Source organism: Cardiocondyla obscurior, linkage group LG11, assembly GCF_019399895.1.
Source record: "Cardiocondyla obscurior isolate alpha-2009 linkage group LG11, Cobs3.1, whole genome shotgun sequence".
Lineage (NCBI taxonomy): Eukaryota > Metazoa > Arthropoda > Insecta > Hymenoptera > Formicidae > Cardiocondyla > Cardiocondyla obscurior.
Genome location: NC_091874.1, coordinates 2,724,352 through 2,744,492, shown reverse-complemented (window position 1 = coordinate 2,744,492; position 20,141 = coordinate 2,724,352). Strand labels below are relative to the sequence as shown.

Below are 20,141 nucleotides of genomic sequence, written 5' to 3'. Positions count from 1 at the left end.
TCTCTCTTTCTCTTCCTTTTCTCTCCTTCTGACATCGCCATTACTAACCGAGCCTGAGAAGACCTAATTTAAGCTTCTACTCCTCCTCTTACCTTTTCTATTTCTCTCTCTCTCTCTCTCTCTTTCTCTCTTTTACTTATTGTACATTGACGAAACGTCAAGACCAGATGGTACTTATACCAACTACTAGCTTCTCCACCCTAATTTTTGCCAATGAAAAAAGTCTTATGCTAGGAATAATCTTTTTTTTTTAATTTAATATGCGCCACAAGTGCTGCCGAGCTTTTAGATTATTGTAATTTATTATATGCATGCAGTAATGTAATATATATTACAATTATTTTAAGTAATTTTTTTCTAATAAATTTTTTTTTTTACCATTTAAAGAAAAAGATACTTTCGGTAGACAGTATATAATAATACGCAATTATATCTAATCGCAGAGAATTTCAGATGAATTGTGTAATATCAGAATTTTATTCTCGCTACGCGTAAAAGGACAAAAGGGTGAAATGACGACAGGTAAAAGGGAAACCGGCTTTGGTAATAGAAAACGCGGTTAATGGTCGTTTGATAGCTCTTTTTTTCCTGATGCAATCATAGCGATCGATTAACGGTTGCGCGTGTTGGTGTCTAGTTGTCGTTTCTAAAAGTGGAACGTCCCATAAATTTGTGTCCGTTGTGTACATCGATGGGGTATTCAATTTTCTCATTGATGCACGACCACGCCAGTTTCTCTCACCGCTTGTCGTCGTTTTTATCTTTTGCTTCGTGTCTCATCAATCTCGTTTTCCCTTCCTTTAAATAAGTTCATTCGTTATAGTTTATAATTAAATTTTAACGATGAATTTTGAAATTGAATATCGAAACAGTTTTACATATTTTCCCTTATGTTGGGCACGTCCCTTTTTTTTTTTACACCTGTGACAAATTTTATTGCGATATATTTATTTAAGATAATTTGAGATTATTTAATTTTTACTCGCTGCTAATGCTGTTTTACTCGCGCCTGTTATATAATATTGGAAAACTTTAAGATGTTCGAAACTCTCTCACTTTAACGGAAATTGAATTAATATCGATACTAGAAGTATATAGAACTTAAATCAACCCAAGTTTTTTAACCTGTGTTGACCATCTGTTTTAATATGACGTTTCCCTTTCTCGTATATTTTGGTGAGGAAGGAAAGAAAGGAATCTCGAATAAAAATATTGCAGTGGACAACGACTTTGATTAAAGTACAGTTTGACAATGATAATTTGTCAGACTTGGCGCGTCCGGTGACAAATGTTCACATCGATATGAACGTCTGGAGAATATCGTTTAGGGAATAGCAAGAAAACTGACAGAACAGAAAAATGACAGTGCCGTGCCGGGTTAGAATAGCGTCTTAAAGAATAATGACTGGCAATTTATTAGTTTACAGCTTATACGAAGAGCCTTGACTTCCTTCTTACATTAATATAAAAATACACTTTACCGATGTGGTTTTTGAAGAATATTTTACTGAATATTACATCGAATATTATCTCCAACTTATTGTAAAATTTGTAGCTACTTGGCTTCCCATTTTCTTTCATATTTATCATCGTTTAATTAATAATAATACATATTACTATTAACATCACGTAATAGTTTTTCAATTTTGAATATTGGTTAAATATATTCGATGCTTTGACGTATGCAAATAATAGAAGTGCCAGTATCGAATATTTTTTTGTTCGTCATAAAAGGTAATATTGATACAGAGCGGAAGATGCGTTTTAGCCGACGAATTCAATATCGCGAATTTTTATTGTTATTGTAAACAACAAGCCATTGCACATTGCTCTCAACGTACCGTGGTGCGCTGGTTTCGATGAGGCATTCATTTAATATGCATTACGCTGCAGCGCTGCCTTGATAAGTGCTGATCTGGCTTAAGTCCTCTTTTACGCGCCATCGTCGAGCTAAAACGAGAGGAATAAAATTAAAAGAAAAAAAGAATGTTAAAAAATTTATCACGAAAAAGTTAAAATGGTTAAAGTTTTTGTCGTGTTAATATAGTTTTTATAGTTAATTAACAGAGTTTTTAAGTGATTATATTTCATATTTTTTACATTTTTAATTTGCACAGAAAATATTTTACTATTTTAGTTTTTTTTACGTGTGTTGTCGATAAAAAATAATGTAACTTTAATTATTTCATTATATTTTTATGAAATATCTTTATTATAAGAAAAATTACTCTAATACTAAATTCATTTTGTAATATATTACCTTTCTATTCAGAGTTTGATAAAATATTAAATACAGGTTTAATCAAAAGTTATTAAAAAGGTTTCAGAATATTTTAGATTACGGTATTTTCAAATTACTATCTTGCAAATTCTCGTATCTTAAATTTCCTTTTCTTTTCATTAGATAGATAAAATTATATCGCAAAGACGTTACGTGTGAATAAAATTTTTTTTTTTTCTTGTATTCGGCAATTACTGTGAGTTATGGCTGCTATATTACGTGCGTCAATCTACAATTGACGAGTTAAACGCGCTAACGCGGTAATTCGATCTGTCTCTCCCATGAATATTGGAAAACGGGAGAATACGTGAGCTAGTTCTAAATACGCGGACGAATACGATTCTTTATTGTTCTATTATTTTATTCTGCAGTTGTTTTTTTTAACGATCACCTTTTGTTAAGCGTTGTGCAGAATCCTTGTATCTTAAAAAAAGGCGAGCCTGAACATCGATGCTGAATCCGTTTGTGCAATTAGCGCACACACGCTACAGGTTTGCAAATGAATCAGGCCTAATTGCATGATTCGATTTTCCTCCGATGCCCTTCCCTCTCTAATAATACATACGCGCTATGCAGCATACACGCTACAGTCATCTCCATTAAGCTGATGCTTATGACTCTCGAGATAGCATATTAGAGCACCAACTTTAGTACATATACGAAATTAGATTTAGCAATTCTCACGGCGTGTGTAATATAGTTTGCTGATCTTGTCGTGATACGTAAAGAATTTTTTCTTTTTTTTTTATATATATATATATATTAATTATATATATTAAACAATATTGAGCTTGTTAATAAAATATAGTAAAGCGATACTGCGCAAAGGTGATACCGTATCTCCTAAATAAAGCCCTCGTCAAGTATTATTCATCTTGCGTGTCGTCTTAATTTGACGCCACGCAGCCACGCGGAACTGCCTCCTCAAATTGAGTATTCTCATAAAGGGATAGAGAAGCGGACGGACGACGGGGTCGCCGAAAATGTAGATATTCTACCCTCCAAAACCATCTCCGGCACGGTCCCTCATTAAAATAGTTAAGCTCTATTAAGAAGCGGCTAGGTCCAGGATGCTCTAAAGTAACACGTTCTATTGTACATCAGCTCCGTCGGTGGGACGGTTGATAATAACGGGTGGATATCATCTAGGAAGTTTAGCGTAACTGCAGCTGCGAGCTATATTACGTCAGCCTCGTTGATGGGCTCTTATGCCAGATTGTGGAGGGTGCTCGTTACAGCCGCAAAAGTTTCCAAGTATTTAAATTTCGAATGAATACCGGAATCTGCAATTATACGATAATGTAGTCTTAACGCTCAGTGATAGAGGTCAACGGTTTCCCGGACACTTGCAGACGCGAACATCGCGAGATGAACAATGTCGTTTGATTCTCGTCATCTAGGTGCACGAAATTTATTCAAGAAACGTCTCAAAGATATTTTTCGTTGCTGTTATCCTATATTATTATACGATAATATTGCTAACAGAAACGCGTAGAAAATATCAGCGAACGCGCGTAATTCAAGACTATCGAAAATATTAAGGCATTCGCGAGTGAGCGCTCGTTTTTATAAATAGATGCGACGAATTTTTATTCTCAAATGCACGCAAAGCTGAAAGATCGCGTTTTGAAAACGATGTTGTGAAATGTCGCGTTGACGAAACCGCGCAAACAAAGTGGCACAGAGCGTCGTGACCACTTGCAGTTGTCTGCAGCACTCGAGGGCATCTCGGGAGAGTGTCACGTCCGCGTCTCAGCTCGTCTTCACCTGCAATTTCCGGATACCGTCACCGTTATCAACGAGCCAGATCTACCACATAGCTATCTCCTCTTTGTGAAGGCAAACGCTACGAGTTTTGTCACATTAGCGGTTTACGAGGTGACGCAAGCACAGATACGCTGTTTTAACAAACCTTACGCGGTAAACACGATTCCAATTTTGTCCACGTATGCGATCTCATGCAATATGAATATAATAATTTTATATGCCGCAGCTGCTTTTGTAATTGCTTTTTATAATTAAATTATTACAAATTTATTATTAAATTATAAAAGACACGGGCTTTTAATAATTAACGGATAAAATGGTTCGAAATATTAGTATAGGCGATGTGAGCTATTTTATAATAATTTAGACAACGATTTAGTGATATGTTGACGGGATATTCGACAGTAATTATAGATACGCGGGATTTTATCCAATGTGATCACACTTGTGGCGCGATTAACTGGCTGGCATGAAAATTACACGTACAAGTGTGCATGTATATATAATTTATAGTTAGATCAATGTTATCTATCGCGCGATTTATTTATCTATCGTGCGGCCATTCTCGCCACAATGTGACTTCGGTCATTGGGAATTAGTTGTCACCTATGAGATATACGTATCGGTTATGCTATTAATATCGAGATAATTAATATATGAGTTTACAAATAGATCGCCTATATAAATGATAGATATATAGATTTAAACCTAAAATCCCCGGTCATTATAGAAATCTTTGCCCGTACATGGACAATAATTATATAATAACGGCAATCTAAATGCTGAACTGTAATCTAGATTTGCTGATACGAAGAAATTAATCCGCACAAATATCTCCATAGAAATTATGTAACTAAACAGAGTAAAGCCGTTGGTTTTATGCAGTGCGTAACCTCTTTAATGATTTACAAACTTTCCTCTGAAAAAGATTTGAGAGTTTCTCTTCTCTCTATTCGTTCAACTCATTGCGGCTCTTTTAACAAGGTATTTTCGAGGATTTTGTTAAATACTTCAACCTCAGAAACGTCTAAGTCTCGGTGCGAATATTATTTCCCGATCACTCAGCAATAATTTACAATTTTTGTTACTCTTGAAAATTAGGTATTGACGATTTCTTTTTTTTTCAGTTTAGAAAATACTTTGACGTGCCAGTTATCTAATAATTCACTGAATGCACTCTCAATTTTTTAAATATACATATATATGTAGACGGGAATTTATTACAGCACGTGTTACGGTTTATTTTAGCACGTTCTACTTCTGTAAATGAGAATTTTAATTCGAAAGAATGTATTTTTCAATCATAATTCACTGAAAATTTTTTTATCATATTCAATAGCCAGTAGACGTTTAATTGTCAAAATTTCGTTACTGCGTGCGTACGTGGCTCTCGACCGTTTAATCCTGCGAACTACGGATTTAGGTGTACAAATTCCGTTTGCTATGTGTATGTATGAAAACGTGAGTTACACAAACGGGCTGCCCTCGCACGTGCCTGCGTACGTGTGCAAATTTGATCCACCCTTCAAGTTCAGTACGTGGTAGGCGTCAAACCGTGATCCTTTACAGGAAGATTATCCAGCGTAGGAAGTTCTAATTACTATTAAGGTTATATGTTGAGGAATAATCCGTGTGATCCGTGTGAAATATCGTCTTAACTAAACCTCGCATCAAAAAACACGAAGCAAGAAGTGCGGCAAGTTCTATTAAAAGGAGCATGCTATGAAATATTAAAGCGTGGAATATACATTGAATATTCGTAAAAAGAATATTTATGAAACGTATCAAATGATAAAATGTTACTGTACTATTTTAACTTTTATTTAAATAATATAATAATAAAAATCGACGAAGAGAATTATTTTTTATTATTGTATATCGCGTATTGTTTTTTCAGTGATGACTTTTAATTTGAGAGATAATGTTAGGTATATACTGTGGGATTTTTAAAGAACGCATTTTGTTTGACAAGATAATATAAAGTCAAATTTAAAAAAAGTTAAGTTAAACAAATGTATGCAGAATATTTCAGTTTTTTTTTCCCCGATAAAGAATACTTTTCAAACGAATTGTACCTAGTAAAATAATGACTGGAACGTCAAGATAAACGGCAGAGTAAGAAAATTGAAGTTCAGCTAAGACGTTGAGAGAAGAAAAGATGCATTCTTACGTTTATTGAGAAAATAGTGCTCGAATGTAAAGAGATAATGATAGAAAGTAGCTTCTTTTTAACTTACTTTTTAACTTACTTTTCTCAGCATTGACATTTTTGTCAGTGGAAAACTGATCGATGTATTGACGAAGCCTAGCAAACGTTATAACCTTCCGAATAATGAAGCTAATAATGTGTATGGCCGCGTTCGCGCCATGTAATGTGAATTAAGATGGTTTTAAACAAAGAGGCTTTTGTTATACTCTGCTACACTATTTCACGGTGCGTTGCAACATTGCGGAGCATTATTTAGCCATGTAACGTTACAAACGTGGCACACTGTTGCAGCACGATATTATGGCGCTAAAGTTCGAGAAATTAATAGTGTGTCACAACTTTGGTTTAATCCTTGTGCTGTAAAAATACGCAACTTTGTTAACTAAGCAATTAGCTCGCATATCCGAGTTTTATAATTTCGGGTGCATTTCGCAATCATATTAGAACACAATTTATTATATGAGCTATGCATGCCCAACGTCAATTAAAGTAGTTACGTGCTCGTTTTACTATTTATTTTTTCTACCTTTGATACGACGTGACAAAAAAAAAAGAAAAAAAAAAAATTATCGCGCGGTTGCAGGTCGCCGTAAAAATAAATTATTACCGCTGCATGTGTAGTAGGGTTTATATCTGCTGGCTCAGCGTAACTTGGAGGTAATAATATACCATTCATATATGTGCATATAAATTAAGCGATACTCCATTATTGAGAACGTAAAGAACTATCCAAGGTAGCCTTGCGAAGCTAGATTTTGTCGCGTGTGAGAAAGTACGGCGATTACGCGCAGTCGGGCGCGCGTTATCGAACGGCGAAACACGGTCATAGTTATGCATATTAATTGCAACGTAACGCAATAGAGAACGGGCCATGCTGACGAATTCCATGCAACGCATGCAACGCTAATGCATCGAGGTACGGGAACGGGAGGGCGAGAAACTTGTCACACGCGTGTAAATAAGGCGTAATGTATGGGGCTTACTGTGAGGCCGCGGACCCGGGGATTATCCCCTGCGCAAGCCGCACGCACCCTTTCCCCGTAAATGGAATGCAAAGTACATTCGGGCGTAAATCATGCGATAGAAACGGCCGGTAAACCATCGCTCGTCGCGCCGGCCGGCGCGAATCGAGAAGATTGTGACAATGATTCAACGCGAGTTTATGGCACTCCGTGTAATTAAGTCGTATCCGACGCCCGGTATTACGCATGCAAACGCCAGTTAAATTCACATTCACACATCGCTGCCGCGAGCGAACGTAATCGGATCGTTCCCGGAAAACTATTGTAACTTTCTTCCGCCTACTAGTCTCGTTTTTTTTTTCTTCTTTTTTTTTTCTTTTTTTTTTTAACCTTTTTTGTTCCTTTCTTTCTTTCTTTCGTCGGTTCCGTAACTCGCCACGCAGCGGGGGTTAATTTTTCGCTGAATGCAAGAGAAATTACCACAGGCGCGTTATACGTGACGCAACTACGCGCCAATCTACGTCTCTCTCGCATTGTAACACGAATCTAGATGTCAAAATAATTTTACGCCGCGTGCTCTTTTATTTTTGGTACGGTATGAATATATTTCATACATGCGTCTGTTTTATCACTGTCATGTATTGCACAAATTCTTTTAGTTTATGTAATTTAACGTAATATAATAATTAAAATCGTGCGATAAATGCGCCTAAGTACGTTAAAAAAGGCGTATTCGATATTTATGTTCAGAGCCTGCATAAATATTTTTCCAGTATTTGAAGTAGCCTTCTCTTTCTTAAACCCGAGAAAATTTTAGAATCCGATAAATTACAGAAACTTTTTTATGCGAGACGTCGACGATATCGTATCAGACATTAAAGTCTGGCGCAGTGAACGAAGCCGCCGGATAAGCTTACCTTACGGTTGATCCTTTTTTCATGCCACCGTGCTATCTCTATCTCTCCTGTTAACTTTTCTCTCTCTCTCTTTTTCTCTCTCGTTCTAATTTTTCTTTTTCTTTTTTTTGGAACAGGTGGTGACGAACAGACTCGTGGGAACGGAGCGGATACCTCCCGTGAAACTCGTCGAGAGGTGAGTGTACGCACGATTTTTAATTTCACGAGCATAACGAGGCCGTAATTTATAAAGGTCTTCTCTCAACCGCGCCTAGAACTTTAACGAGAGTATTAAAGTGGTTTCGAGTCGCTGCGTATCTCGAACGAATTACATACATTGTGGAGTATTTAAGGCCGCGCGGGAGCATTTTTCGATGGGCATGACGCGCATAACTCCGTAAAACCTTTGAACTGTGTTATTAAATTTTACGTATTATAGTTTCGTAAAATATGACTTTTGCAACTGCTGGGGCGAAGCAAACTTTGACGAGAATAATAACTCTTGGCGTTCTCACGTGTTAAAAATCTTTCACGTCTTTCGCAACGCTTTTGGCTTTGACATTCTCCACGTTGCGTATAGATTTCTCATATATTAACGCACGGTTGTATGCTATCTTGCTTTTACCGTAAATTTAATTACATTATGTGCGCGTCGTTTGGAAGTTATTTAAAATTCCACCGACGTCAACTTACGCTTACACTCGTACTTTTGAAGTAGCCTTAAATATGTCAGTTACCAAGGAATTTATCTTACTCTCCGACGTATCCCCGTAATTTATTTTCATGATACGCGTTAGAAATTACAATCTCATTAACGGAGTCGCGTTTCTAAATTTCCCTTAAAATGCATCTCCGACGTCATTAACGGAACGAGAATAAAAAGTTCGACAAAGAGCCTAATGTGCTCGAAGGAAAGAAGTAAACTCGTGGCATACGAAACTGTCTAGGAATTAACCTACTTAAAAAGTCCCGACTGCTGGATGTAAATTACAATTTTCGTGCATCTTTAACAAAGTGTCACAGTTTCGGCCGAGATAATACGAAACAGCGGGAGTTTGGAAGATAAATAAAACTGGTTGTACTACCAGCGATTTCGTGGGTCACATATATTCATTTTATATCTTATTTATTAAATATGCGAAAAGAAAAAAAAGGTAAAACGTGTCGGTAAAATATACGGTAACAAAAGAACATAAAAAGGTATTTATTTAAATAAATTTAGTTACGTATAAATATTGAAAAGTTGTTTTTATCACTGAAGATACAAATATAATTTTACAATTAATGCTAATAAAATATTGCTGTATTATTTTATTTTAAAATACCTACGTGCACGCTCTTATTCACGTATAATATCTTTTCAAACGGATTAAGTAATTTATATACAATTTTATTTTAATTAATAACATATTGCAACAAATACTATTACGTATGCACCAAAAATATCGTAAATTTCAAAATAGCTGTTTTTTTTATTATGTAAACAGAGATATTGCCTATGGAAGTGTAATAGTTATAAATTCCTGTACATTTTACAGACACTATTTTACTTTGGTATATAAATCGTTTAGTAAATTTATTATACCTTTGATCTCATATTTTTACAAGTATGCGTGGCTTTGCTTGCAATCACGAAATGATGTCGTTAATCATGAACGATAAAAAATAATTAATAATTATTTATCGTGATATTTGTTTTAGCTTTTATCAGAAAAGAACAAACGCAAGTTTTTATGTAAATTTTTCTTTCTGTTGCATTAATTGTGCAAAGATAGTGTGCTTTTTTTTTTTTAATGTTTTGCTATCAAGATTCTAACATTACGTTAGCGTTACTTACGATTATATCTCTACTTAAAGTTAAATCGCGTAATTCTACGCAAGTTATTTTCACACGGGATAAAATTAAAAACTTAGATGGCTTTATGAAGTTAATTCCGTTTTCTTAAAAACATACACCTAGATAATGTACAATGAACTTTAATTTAATTGACCAAGCAGTGAGAAAAATATTTGTTAAAATAACATCATAATGTTAAACAAAAATTGAAAATTAATTTTCTATTGCCTCGCAATTTATATTTTTACACTCAAGAAAGAGTTACGATAATATAAATAATTATTAATTAATAATAGATAGTATTAGTTTCTCAGAAGAAATAATTTAGTAATTATTCACGGTGGTATGAATATAAATATATGCGCGGAACAGGTGCACATTAATATTGCAAGTGCATTTATCTCTTTGTCGTCATATATAATTCTCTATTAATAATTACAAGCCACTATAACAGCTTTCCATCTCTCTTCGTTCTCTTCACTCCTCCTCCCCCCGTTCTCTTTCTCTCGCTCATCACTAATATATTGATAGTACGGCCGATCAAACGCGCATCCAATCTCATTACGATACGTAATTCACAAGCGAATTACCCAAGCCTGCCAAGGGAGAAAATTCATCGCGACATTCAAATCACGAAAAAAAAAGCGCCACACAGCAAATTGAATTACATCGCTTCATATATCTCCTGGAGAATTGTTCGACAAAAAATTGGGCGTAAAAAAAAATTGCGTCACGCACAAATCCCGAGGCATCAAAATCTCATGGCGAATATATATCCAGCAACGTTTTGTTGTTCATTTTGAATGCCAAGTGTATTATATATATATTTTTTTAAAATGCTGTTGCGAAATTGATCAAGTAGACGATGCTCTCTAATTTTCCTAATACGCCGCGCGTATCGTATTCAAAAGATAATATTTATAATATTATTTGCAACAAAATGTAAAGCAAGTAAAAGTATAGGAGAGCAAAATAAAACGTGCTGCACACCTCAGATAATAATTACATAAACTTAATTTCAACAATTTGCGTATACTCACTTTATGAATAGATGCACGACGATACTCGTATCTCCCATTTGAAACAATAAAAACATTTAGTTAGTAATTAATCGGCCTTGTTACGGCTACTTATAATAATAAACGTATTTATTGCAGAATTTGTAATTTACCGAAAGGTTTATTATTTTAAATTGTTTGATAGCGATGTATTTTGAACGCAGTTTGCAGCAAACCACTTTTATAAGATAAATAAATAAGCGGTCGGGGATGAGAATTACCGGAATTAACATATATTCGTTCTGCGGTAATTGGCCGCCTATAGAAATGAGACGATAAATTTAATTAGGCGATTAAAGCGTGAAGCGCGTCGCAACGAGGTATGAAAGTGAGGAACACACTCTCAGCGCAGGCTGCAGTTTTTCCGTGCATTCTGTATGACAGGCGACGTAGCTTCGTGTCGGAATTTATGTGGAGAACATGCATCCGCTTGAATTCATCGTATAAGGGCTTACTCGTGCGATATGTCACACCAATACCAGCCGGCGAGCGTGTATGCGAGCGCGCGTCGGTGAAATCATGGGTGTGCGCGCATCGGTTTTGCATTTTTCAAGTCGATAATTTATCAATCTTGTCCACCCCGATTTCACCCCAAATCCTATTCTCTAGCTCGCACGCCGGCGGAACGGCGAGGGCGAGGAGGAAAGGCCGGTCGTTCTACGACCGATCGTTCCTGGCAGAGAAATAATGAGCCTCTTTAAAGACCGGAAGTTTTCATTCGCGCGAGCCTGGAAAATCGATTTTCGCACTTTGTCGAACGCGCTATTTGAACCGTCATGCGTCAGAAGCCAACCGTGCGCCTGATTTTTACTCCTGCTAAAGTGTCGGTATTTTGTTGCCAACATATCACGGACTATCGATAATGAACTTAACACGATCGCACGATAATTTTATGAAGCTCGGTTAACTAGCCTGTCGAGTTTTGTATTTCCAAGTATAACATTTCAATCGTGAACTCTGTTCCGAGAGCTAATTATATCGGACAATTGAAATATCTGTTTCTTATTGTTACGAATATATATGGATTAATTGGCATTGATAAATTTAATCTTGCTTCCAATTATATTATATAATTCATCGCATGTAATTCCACTGCGCGATTAAAAGTTATAGATACATTTTACGTGCTGCCGTGTTTAATTATACGCGGTGCAACTCGATAAAATGTTGGCTGCTTACGCGAAAGGGAAAGTATTTTATTCTTGTTTCTTTTTTATCTCATTCGGTACAACGAGAATAGGCGTGGAAACGAAAGTTTGATGCAAAATAACTGATGAAATGGAGTAACTCCGCTCATTGAGAAAAATTATAGCAATCTATTTGCGGGAACATTTCTCAGTGGAGCAAGGAATTTATTCCCTGTTCCGATTCAAAAGAATTAATTTCCCAATAACAGAACGAAAAGCTAGTATATTACTAGCAACCGATTACAAACAAAAAAATGAATAATTAAAGGCTGATCAAGTTTCCCTACAATCTATTTATTAATTCGAAATTACTCGTCGTCTTTTAATCGTACAAAATTTAATGCGAGGGTATCGACAATTCATACAGTGGACGCGTTATATTCTGAATTCAATAAGAAAATTTCGCCTCACTCGCGGAATCGAAAATTATATACATCCTCGTACACGTCTTGAGAGTTTCCTGAAAATTCTCAATTGCTTTCACGAAACTTTAAAGAGGTATGCAAGTTTGAACCGTTTTTCATAGTTAGGAGAACGGTGCTGTATATGTCAGACTTTCAAGTAGCAAAGAGGCGGTTATAGTCAGACACATACAGAACGATCTGAATGGTATACATGCATAGAGTCAGCCAACACCGTGCGTTCCCCTGTACGACCGATCGTTCGATGAATTTTAATCTGAAAAGAGCTTTATCTAAATAATTATCTAAGAATCTCGATTTCTTTAAGAATATACTTACTTTAAAAAATAATTTTTTAAGGGCATTGCGACGCGCATAACGTGTAACAAATAACTCGTGTGTTTTCAAAAGTTTTCGCTAAATGATAGAAATTCCAGAATGACGAAGGTAATTCACGTCTGTAAACTGATGGAAATGAAATAATGAAATGCAATGTACGCCAAATGAAACCAATTTGATTTGTTATAATGACGGTTCGGGCTCCCACATATCGATGAGCGCATGTGGGTTTATTCAATAGAAGAAACTTCTATCATTAGAATTGCGGAGTATTTCGTTCGTAAATGGAACTTTCAGCGAACGCCGATCGCCGAATGCACGAGGATTTCTCTCGGCAGAGAAACGAGGGGAATTTTACTAATAATGACATAATCGCCATACTGCGTCCGTAATGAATCGCTCAGTCAATCGCACGAAATCACCATGTCCACTGAGGCACAGAATTCATCGGGAACTTTTTTCAACTTAGAACTTAATTCACGGCGCGAGGGATGCGATAAGAAATTTATTCAGAAGCTGACGAGGTATTTCGTGAGGATTTTTCTTCCAGCGCGCACAGCTCGATCACCGGACAGAGAAAAATGCCCATCGAAGGAACGAACTCCGATAATTCATCCCAATGAAGAAAGCAATTAGCAAAACGCAATTAGTGCATCGTCATTTATTATAATTTGCTTTCCTTTACGCCATATATTCCCTTCAACACTGACACTGTACAAACATTTGCAACGTTTATTAATTTACCGTACGTAAACTGACTTGATTGATTGTAACAAATAATTAAATATTTATCATTGCTTTCAAACTTGGCCGGTGGGAATATAATAAAATAAAATATACGCGTCGCAACATTTAAGATATAAACGATATTCGTGACCGCCGAGGAGTAAACGAGAGTAAATCTAATTTTAATAAAATTACTTCGTAAAGTTAAGAATAGAAATATGATATTATTGAAAAGACGAAAGATTTATGATTCAAGAGCGATAAAAGAGAACGATGGTGGCTGAGGCGCGATTCGAGGAATGAAGCGGGCAAACTTGTTATAGCGAAAGAAGACAAACTACAGCTCAGAAAGTTGCGGGAGTTCTAAAACTTGGCAGAAATAGATGCATGACCAATGTCTAGCAATGTTACTGAAACGAGACCGTTGTATTGCGCCAAGGGCCAGACAAGTTGTACGAGACAGAAGTTATTACACCCAAGAGTAGGCCACATTAGGATCAAAATCACAAATCCTTGCGCACGTGACTTGCCTGCGAAATTTCCGATTATTCCGGCGGCAGAACTTGCGGCCGATAAAAATATATCATTTGCCGTCGTACTTCATCGAGATTTTGGGGATAAAAAAAAGCAAACCGTACGTACGCATGCGGCGACGATGAGAAACGCTTTTAACGTGACCGGCCGCGAAACAATTACCGTTTCGTAATCGACTAATTGTTGCAGTATATTTTCATTCATACGATTTCTATATTTCCTATTCCTCCGAGCAAACTATGTTGTTTTCATTATCACTAATAGCCTCGATCCTCGCACCTTCATCAGACACCCTTTTATACGATGCAAATCGCTTTTTTGTTCGCGAGTTAGAGAGAGCAAAGAGGAAATTGTTCGTGACCTCCTGAAAGAACTTTCGCGTCTGCGTAGGATGAAGGTGCACAATGAAGACCGGCCCTTTGTTGCAACGATGATAATAATATTTGTCCAAGCATAATTCGGGAAATATATTCAGGACTTCATTTAAGACAGTATCGCCGCGTCGCAGAATTTTCTTTGAGGGATTCACGAACCGTTGGGAAATTTATTCCACCTGCTTCTGCTCCTTTAAGGGGTCATTCTACTTCGCAGACTAAAAAAAACCGGTAATTTTGGAAATTTTTTTTCTGAAAAACTGTAAAAGCTTGTGTTTTTGCTGCTAAGACTCATTTAAATGTGCACACTTGGTATTCATATTGTTTCCGCAAATGAATTATTCTTTTATATATAAAAAAAAAATGCACGTGTATATATATAATATATATATATATATATATTTTTTTTTTTTTATGGATATGTACATGTATATATATGCGCGCGGAGAGAGAAGGAATTTTTCCGGAAAATGTAGCATTTAATAGGTGGCGTAATATGCTTATTCGCAACGTGAAAATGAATTCATCGCGCCAACGCATTTTGTAGATTAATATTTTATCGATGGGCGTTTCATTTAGGAACGATGTAATACTCGCAAACTAGCATGTTAGCGAATTAATGCAACCTGTATCAACGATGATATGCAAGTTTGCGTAAACATTTTGACACTGCTGAGAGTGCGCAATTTCAAATTGTACAGCGACCTGGCGCGATAAGGATAACACGTCCCTTTCGTTCGCGAACACATATAGTATATTAGAAATTCGAAATAGCGGATTCAACGTGTCTGGATCTTCAACTCATGCTGTTGACACAGTCGTATCTCGCGTTTGCTATTCCCAAATGGCACCAATGGACCAAATTATCAATCGCCTGCCATTAATGGCACGAACTTCCCTCGAGACCGAACGTACATGTACCTTAAATTTTACGTTCTCGTAAAATTGACGCAAACATCAATATCTATTTTGAGGAGAAAATAAAACTACTACAATTGAATTTTATTGATTGTATAGATGGATACGGACGCCGACGTCTCTTCCGTAAATATTTTTTAAAATATTATCGACATTTTCGATAATTCCTCGTTAATTCTTATCGAAAGCTACTAATCACGTTCGCGCTAAATAAACCATTCTTTTCGAAGATGATTTTTATCAAAAATCCTATTTTCTTCGCGATTACTTTTAATTAAAGATTACAGACGTGGTCCCTTCATTACACGACGCATCGCGTCGGAACTCCCGGCAAGGGAATAGCAGTTCAAATTGCATACAGTTACGCAATTACAAGGGTTAAGACGTTATCCTTAACGAGAATCCTCAAACTGGTCATTTAGCTTCCGGCAAAATGTTAAAGCCGACGGGTCACGCCTTTTAGACCTTAAGGTGTTGACAACGGTCTCTTGTAGTTTCGAATCTTCCTGCCATTTGTATTATGGCACCTTGCTTTTACAGCTGCTAGCTTCCTCGCTTTGTCCGTCTTTGCCTCTCAGTTCTCTCCCGTCGTTTCATTCGTCGTTACGTCAGTATGTCGTCACCATACTTGGTACAGCGCGGGCTGACCTATATGTCTCAACAATCCTCCTTGTTGACTGGATGCAACGGCCACATCGATCCACCACCGTGGCTGCACCCGCCACTGCACCCTTGGCTTTTTCTTCTCTATTTCCTCCACGTCTTTCTCTTTCACTGTTTTCCCGCTATTTCTCTTTCGATTGTATTTGTGTTCAGTTGCCCATGACTTTCTCTCTTTCTCTCTCTTTCTTTCTCTTTCTCTTCCCCTTTTTTTCCTCGCTATTCGATAATTCCTCGCTTCCTTGCTTATGCAGTTTCAGACATCGCGTGAACAGTTACGGTCGGTTGGCTAGAACGATTTCTTAGCGAATATTTTACTGATCGATCGATATGCTTCTGGAGGTGAAATTCTGCTTTGAATTCAGTCGACCATGTTTTAGGGAAGTGCGCCAGGCGAAATGATTTGCTGAGTACTTGCCCACAGAATCAAAATGTGCCGTATTCGCCGGGTCGTAATAACGTAAATCGTGGTATAATTGATCCGGATTTTAGCGTATTCATTACACTTGCACGTTAAATGTTTAGTTAACCCGATCTTTTGACGCAAAGTTTAAAGTTTGATTTAAAATGTCGCGAGTTTTGTTTGCCCTGAGTTTATACATACATTTTAGAAAAGTTTCGTGGATACTCAAAATGTTTCTTCGAAATTCTCGAAAGTTTGACACTTTAAGTAGATAAGTTGTCAATTCATCTTTTATCCAAAGATGCATAAATCATTGCTTAGCAATATTAGAGCATGTGCATTGAATATATTGTAATTCTCAAAAAAAAAAAGTAAAAAAAAAGAAATATGGTCGATACGAATGGAACATATAAGTTATATCCCGAAATTGTATCAAAATATTAAATGCATTCTTGCGATATATTGGTCGTTTGATAAAATCTTGCTTTATATGCAGCGCGAGACGCGTTCTAAAATATACAACTTTATTTCATTGTGCTGTGCAAAATATATCGCAGACCAAATCTGAAACTAATGCAATAACAAGTGAATTTACGTACTTCTGCGTAACAAATTAGCTACCAATTATTGCATTATTATAAACTTCTAATAAATTTGCCCACCTCGAATTTAGAAAATGAGAAACTCTGAGTTTAGATGTTTCATTATCCCGACACGAAAGTTTAATCTGAAAACACCACTGGGTTTAATATTCCATTTTGTCAGTTTGCATAATTAAAGAATTAATTTGTAGTATGGCATTAAGTATTAAAGTTGCACAGAAATGCAAAACGCTCAATCATTTTAGGAAAAATTAATATTAGAAATTTTTTCCAATTATTTATTTCTATAATTAATTAATATTTTTATAATAAAATTTTAATATATATTACTTTGCAAAGAAAAAAAAAGAAAAAAACGTCTCGTGTTAAATTAAAACGTAAAGAATAAAGTTTATCGTTGCTTTAATTGAAAAATTGATTTAATATTAATATAATTACTTCAAAATATAATATCGAGCAGTTTTTATCATTATAATTAAATGATAAATTTTCCTTATACCTCTAGTTGTCAAGACGGATCACGGCTAGACATCTCGAATGACAAAGCTGTCTTCGAAAAGGTTTCGTCGTCGCCGAGATCGGCTTGGCTTTCATCGCCTCGCTTTTCTATAACGACAAAATAAAAAAAAAGATACGGATACCATATTAAAATGCAACGCGATTTTTCACGTTGATAACGACGCGAGGTTCAGTATAGTATTATTATCTGGTATCGGAAGTGTGATACCTGATCTCTTTTGTAATAGAAACGCTAAAAAGGGCGAAAGAACTTGACGGAGTGTCAGAGAATTTATCGGTGAATAAGTACGAGCGATTTTATTCTCGCTCGGACTCGTGAAATAAATGCAACCAATTTTGTTATCTCACGCTTTCGAGAGGCCACTTCTCCTCCGTAGTCTTATCGGCCCGTACTTCACGCATTTATATGTCGTCGAATTAAATTCTAGATAATGCGCTGTAAATTTGCTGGCCTTGCCGTACGTCCGCGCGACGCTCGTTCGCCCGGCGAATTTATCGTCCGCATTAATTTGACATTTAATTTTCCGCGACGCGCATTCCGGCGCTTCCACAATTCTGTGTGATGCGCTCGAAGTGAAACGTTGCGCTCTAGAATTATTCGCCGAGCGATTTCGTCGCCGACAATTTGTTTGTCGTGCAATTTCGTCCTGTCGTATTACCGGGCACAATTGGCCGGAATTGCCGTGATATTACCCGAATCCACTCCAAAGATTGATCAATTTGACATTTTCATTTATCGCATTTCTTCCCCGAGCGTTATTAAATAACAGCCTTACACAGCGCCGTTACGTAGTGCCCGAAAAATATCAGTTTATTGTCAGGAAATGTCATTATACAATAATACGTAAATGTACGTGCGCGTTTCGCGCAGGTAGGGTATTAGTCAATCTCCGTCGATCAATATAAAAGCACTGTCTTCCTCGCTTTCGGAATCCAAGCACGTACGTACAAGTGCACATAACATACGGCCGCGCTTCGACACCATTGTCCGCGGCCGATTGTTATTTTAATTAGGTTTTTGAACGTAAACGAGCGCGCCTGGGTACAGAATGGGAACTAGCTTCTCGATCGCTGCTGCGATATCGAGGTGTAAAAAAAAAGAAAAAAAAACCTATCACGAGAGTATGGAAAGTGCGGATCAAGTTGAGCTTTGTAAACGCGATTCGTTGGCACTCGCGAGCCTGGGGCTCACCGGACCGAGCGCGGATTCACCGACTCGGAACTCCGTCCTGACGAAGGCACGTCCCTGTGAAACGATCACCGCGATTCGAAACGTGACTTGAGAGCCGAGGAAGCTGTCGATAGAAGCTACCGCTCGACGTTCTTTAAATTTTCGATACTTTTCGGACGTTGATGCGCTTGCCGCTTAATCTCTCCTGACGTGACGGAACTGATGCGGCTGCAACATTTGCTACGTGCACACAAAAGGCTGAGAAAATTCTATGCACGCCGCCTGCTCGCTGAATGTAACGTTAATATACGCATTCGAGTGGCCCTTGATCTAATTGAAGGTAGACAAGGTATTTAAATATCACGAAGAAAATCCTTTTTTATTTAATTGCAACGTTCTTACTGGCAAATAGCGTAATAAAACTCAAAGATATAAACTTGGTAAATAAATTGTCGGGTAAAATAAATGGTCGTTAACGAGATTCTAAGAGATACCGATGGGAAACGAAGAGAAAGAGAGAGAGAGAGAGAGAAAGATTAAGCTGTAAATTATTTTATTATTTTTTCTTTGCAAGAAGCTGTACGCGCGATACATTTTATACAAGGTAAATTACGTGCAAGACCGGCTGTAATTAAAAATACGATTGAGACTTATTTAGCAGAGGGGAATCCTGTCTTGCGATGTGCAAAGAAATTTTACGCTATTATTCAGGCTCTTCGGCGACTGGAAACTCAGCGTTACACTATATAAAGCTTTAGTTGAAAGGCACTCCATCGCTCGTAAATAACAACATTATAATCCGCGAGAAACAAGAGTGAGAAGTAAAAGCGTCCGCCGGGGACGGATTTTGCCCGGTGTGGCCAAGACTTTCGCGTATTATTTACAACGCTATGTTACGACCAAGTATTTTTTTTTTTTTCTTCCGTTACACGCTAGCTGGCCCACAACCCTTGCGCCATTCTGCAACCAAGTTGCTAGCCGCCCGTTCTTTATCTTTTTTGCTCTTGCTCCTTCCCATCCAACGTCAGGTCAAATCCTACTTTATCGCATTTTTCAGAATAAATGAGAAAGCAACGAAGGCAGAGCGCGAAGGCACGGCTCGAAAACGGGAGGGAAAGAAAAGAGGAACTAATGGTTTCTTCTACGTGAACTGGTACCGGGCGGATTCTACAGGTTGACGTTTCGTGTAAACGAAACAGCTGGTAAAAGAAGGACCGGTAACAAAAGGAATCTAAAACCTTGTAATGCAGTAACTCAGTGTTTCAACGAGAGACGCGCGCTTTACGGCCGAAAGTGG

General features: G+C 37.0%; 1 protein-coding gene across 4 annotated transcripts in view; it reads left to right on the top strand.

The window, feature by feature from the left end:
* The window catches only part of LOC139106499 (TWiK family of potassium channels protein 7), a 226,966-nt gene that overhangs the window by 82,644 nt on the left and 124,181 nt on the right, over window positions 1-20,141 (top strand). For all 4 annotated transcript variants that reach the window (XM_070663332.1, XM_070663331.1, XM_070663330.1 and 1 more), the window contains one exon: window positions 8,253-8,311. The gene's annotated coding sequence lies outside the window, so the exon portion shown is untranslated. The remainder of the gene's footprint in view (window positions 1-8,252; window positions 8,312-20,141) is intronic.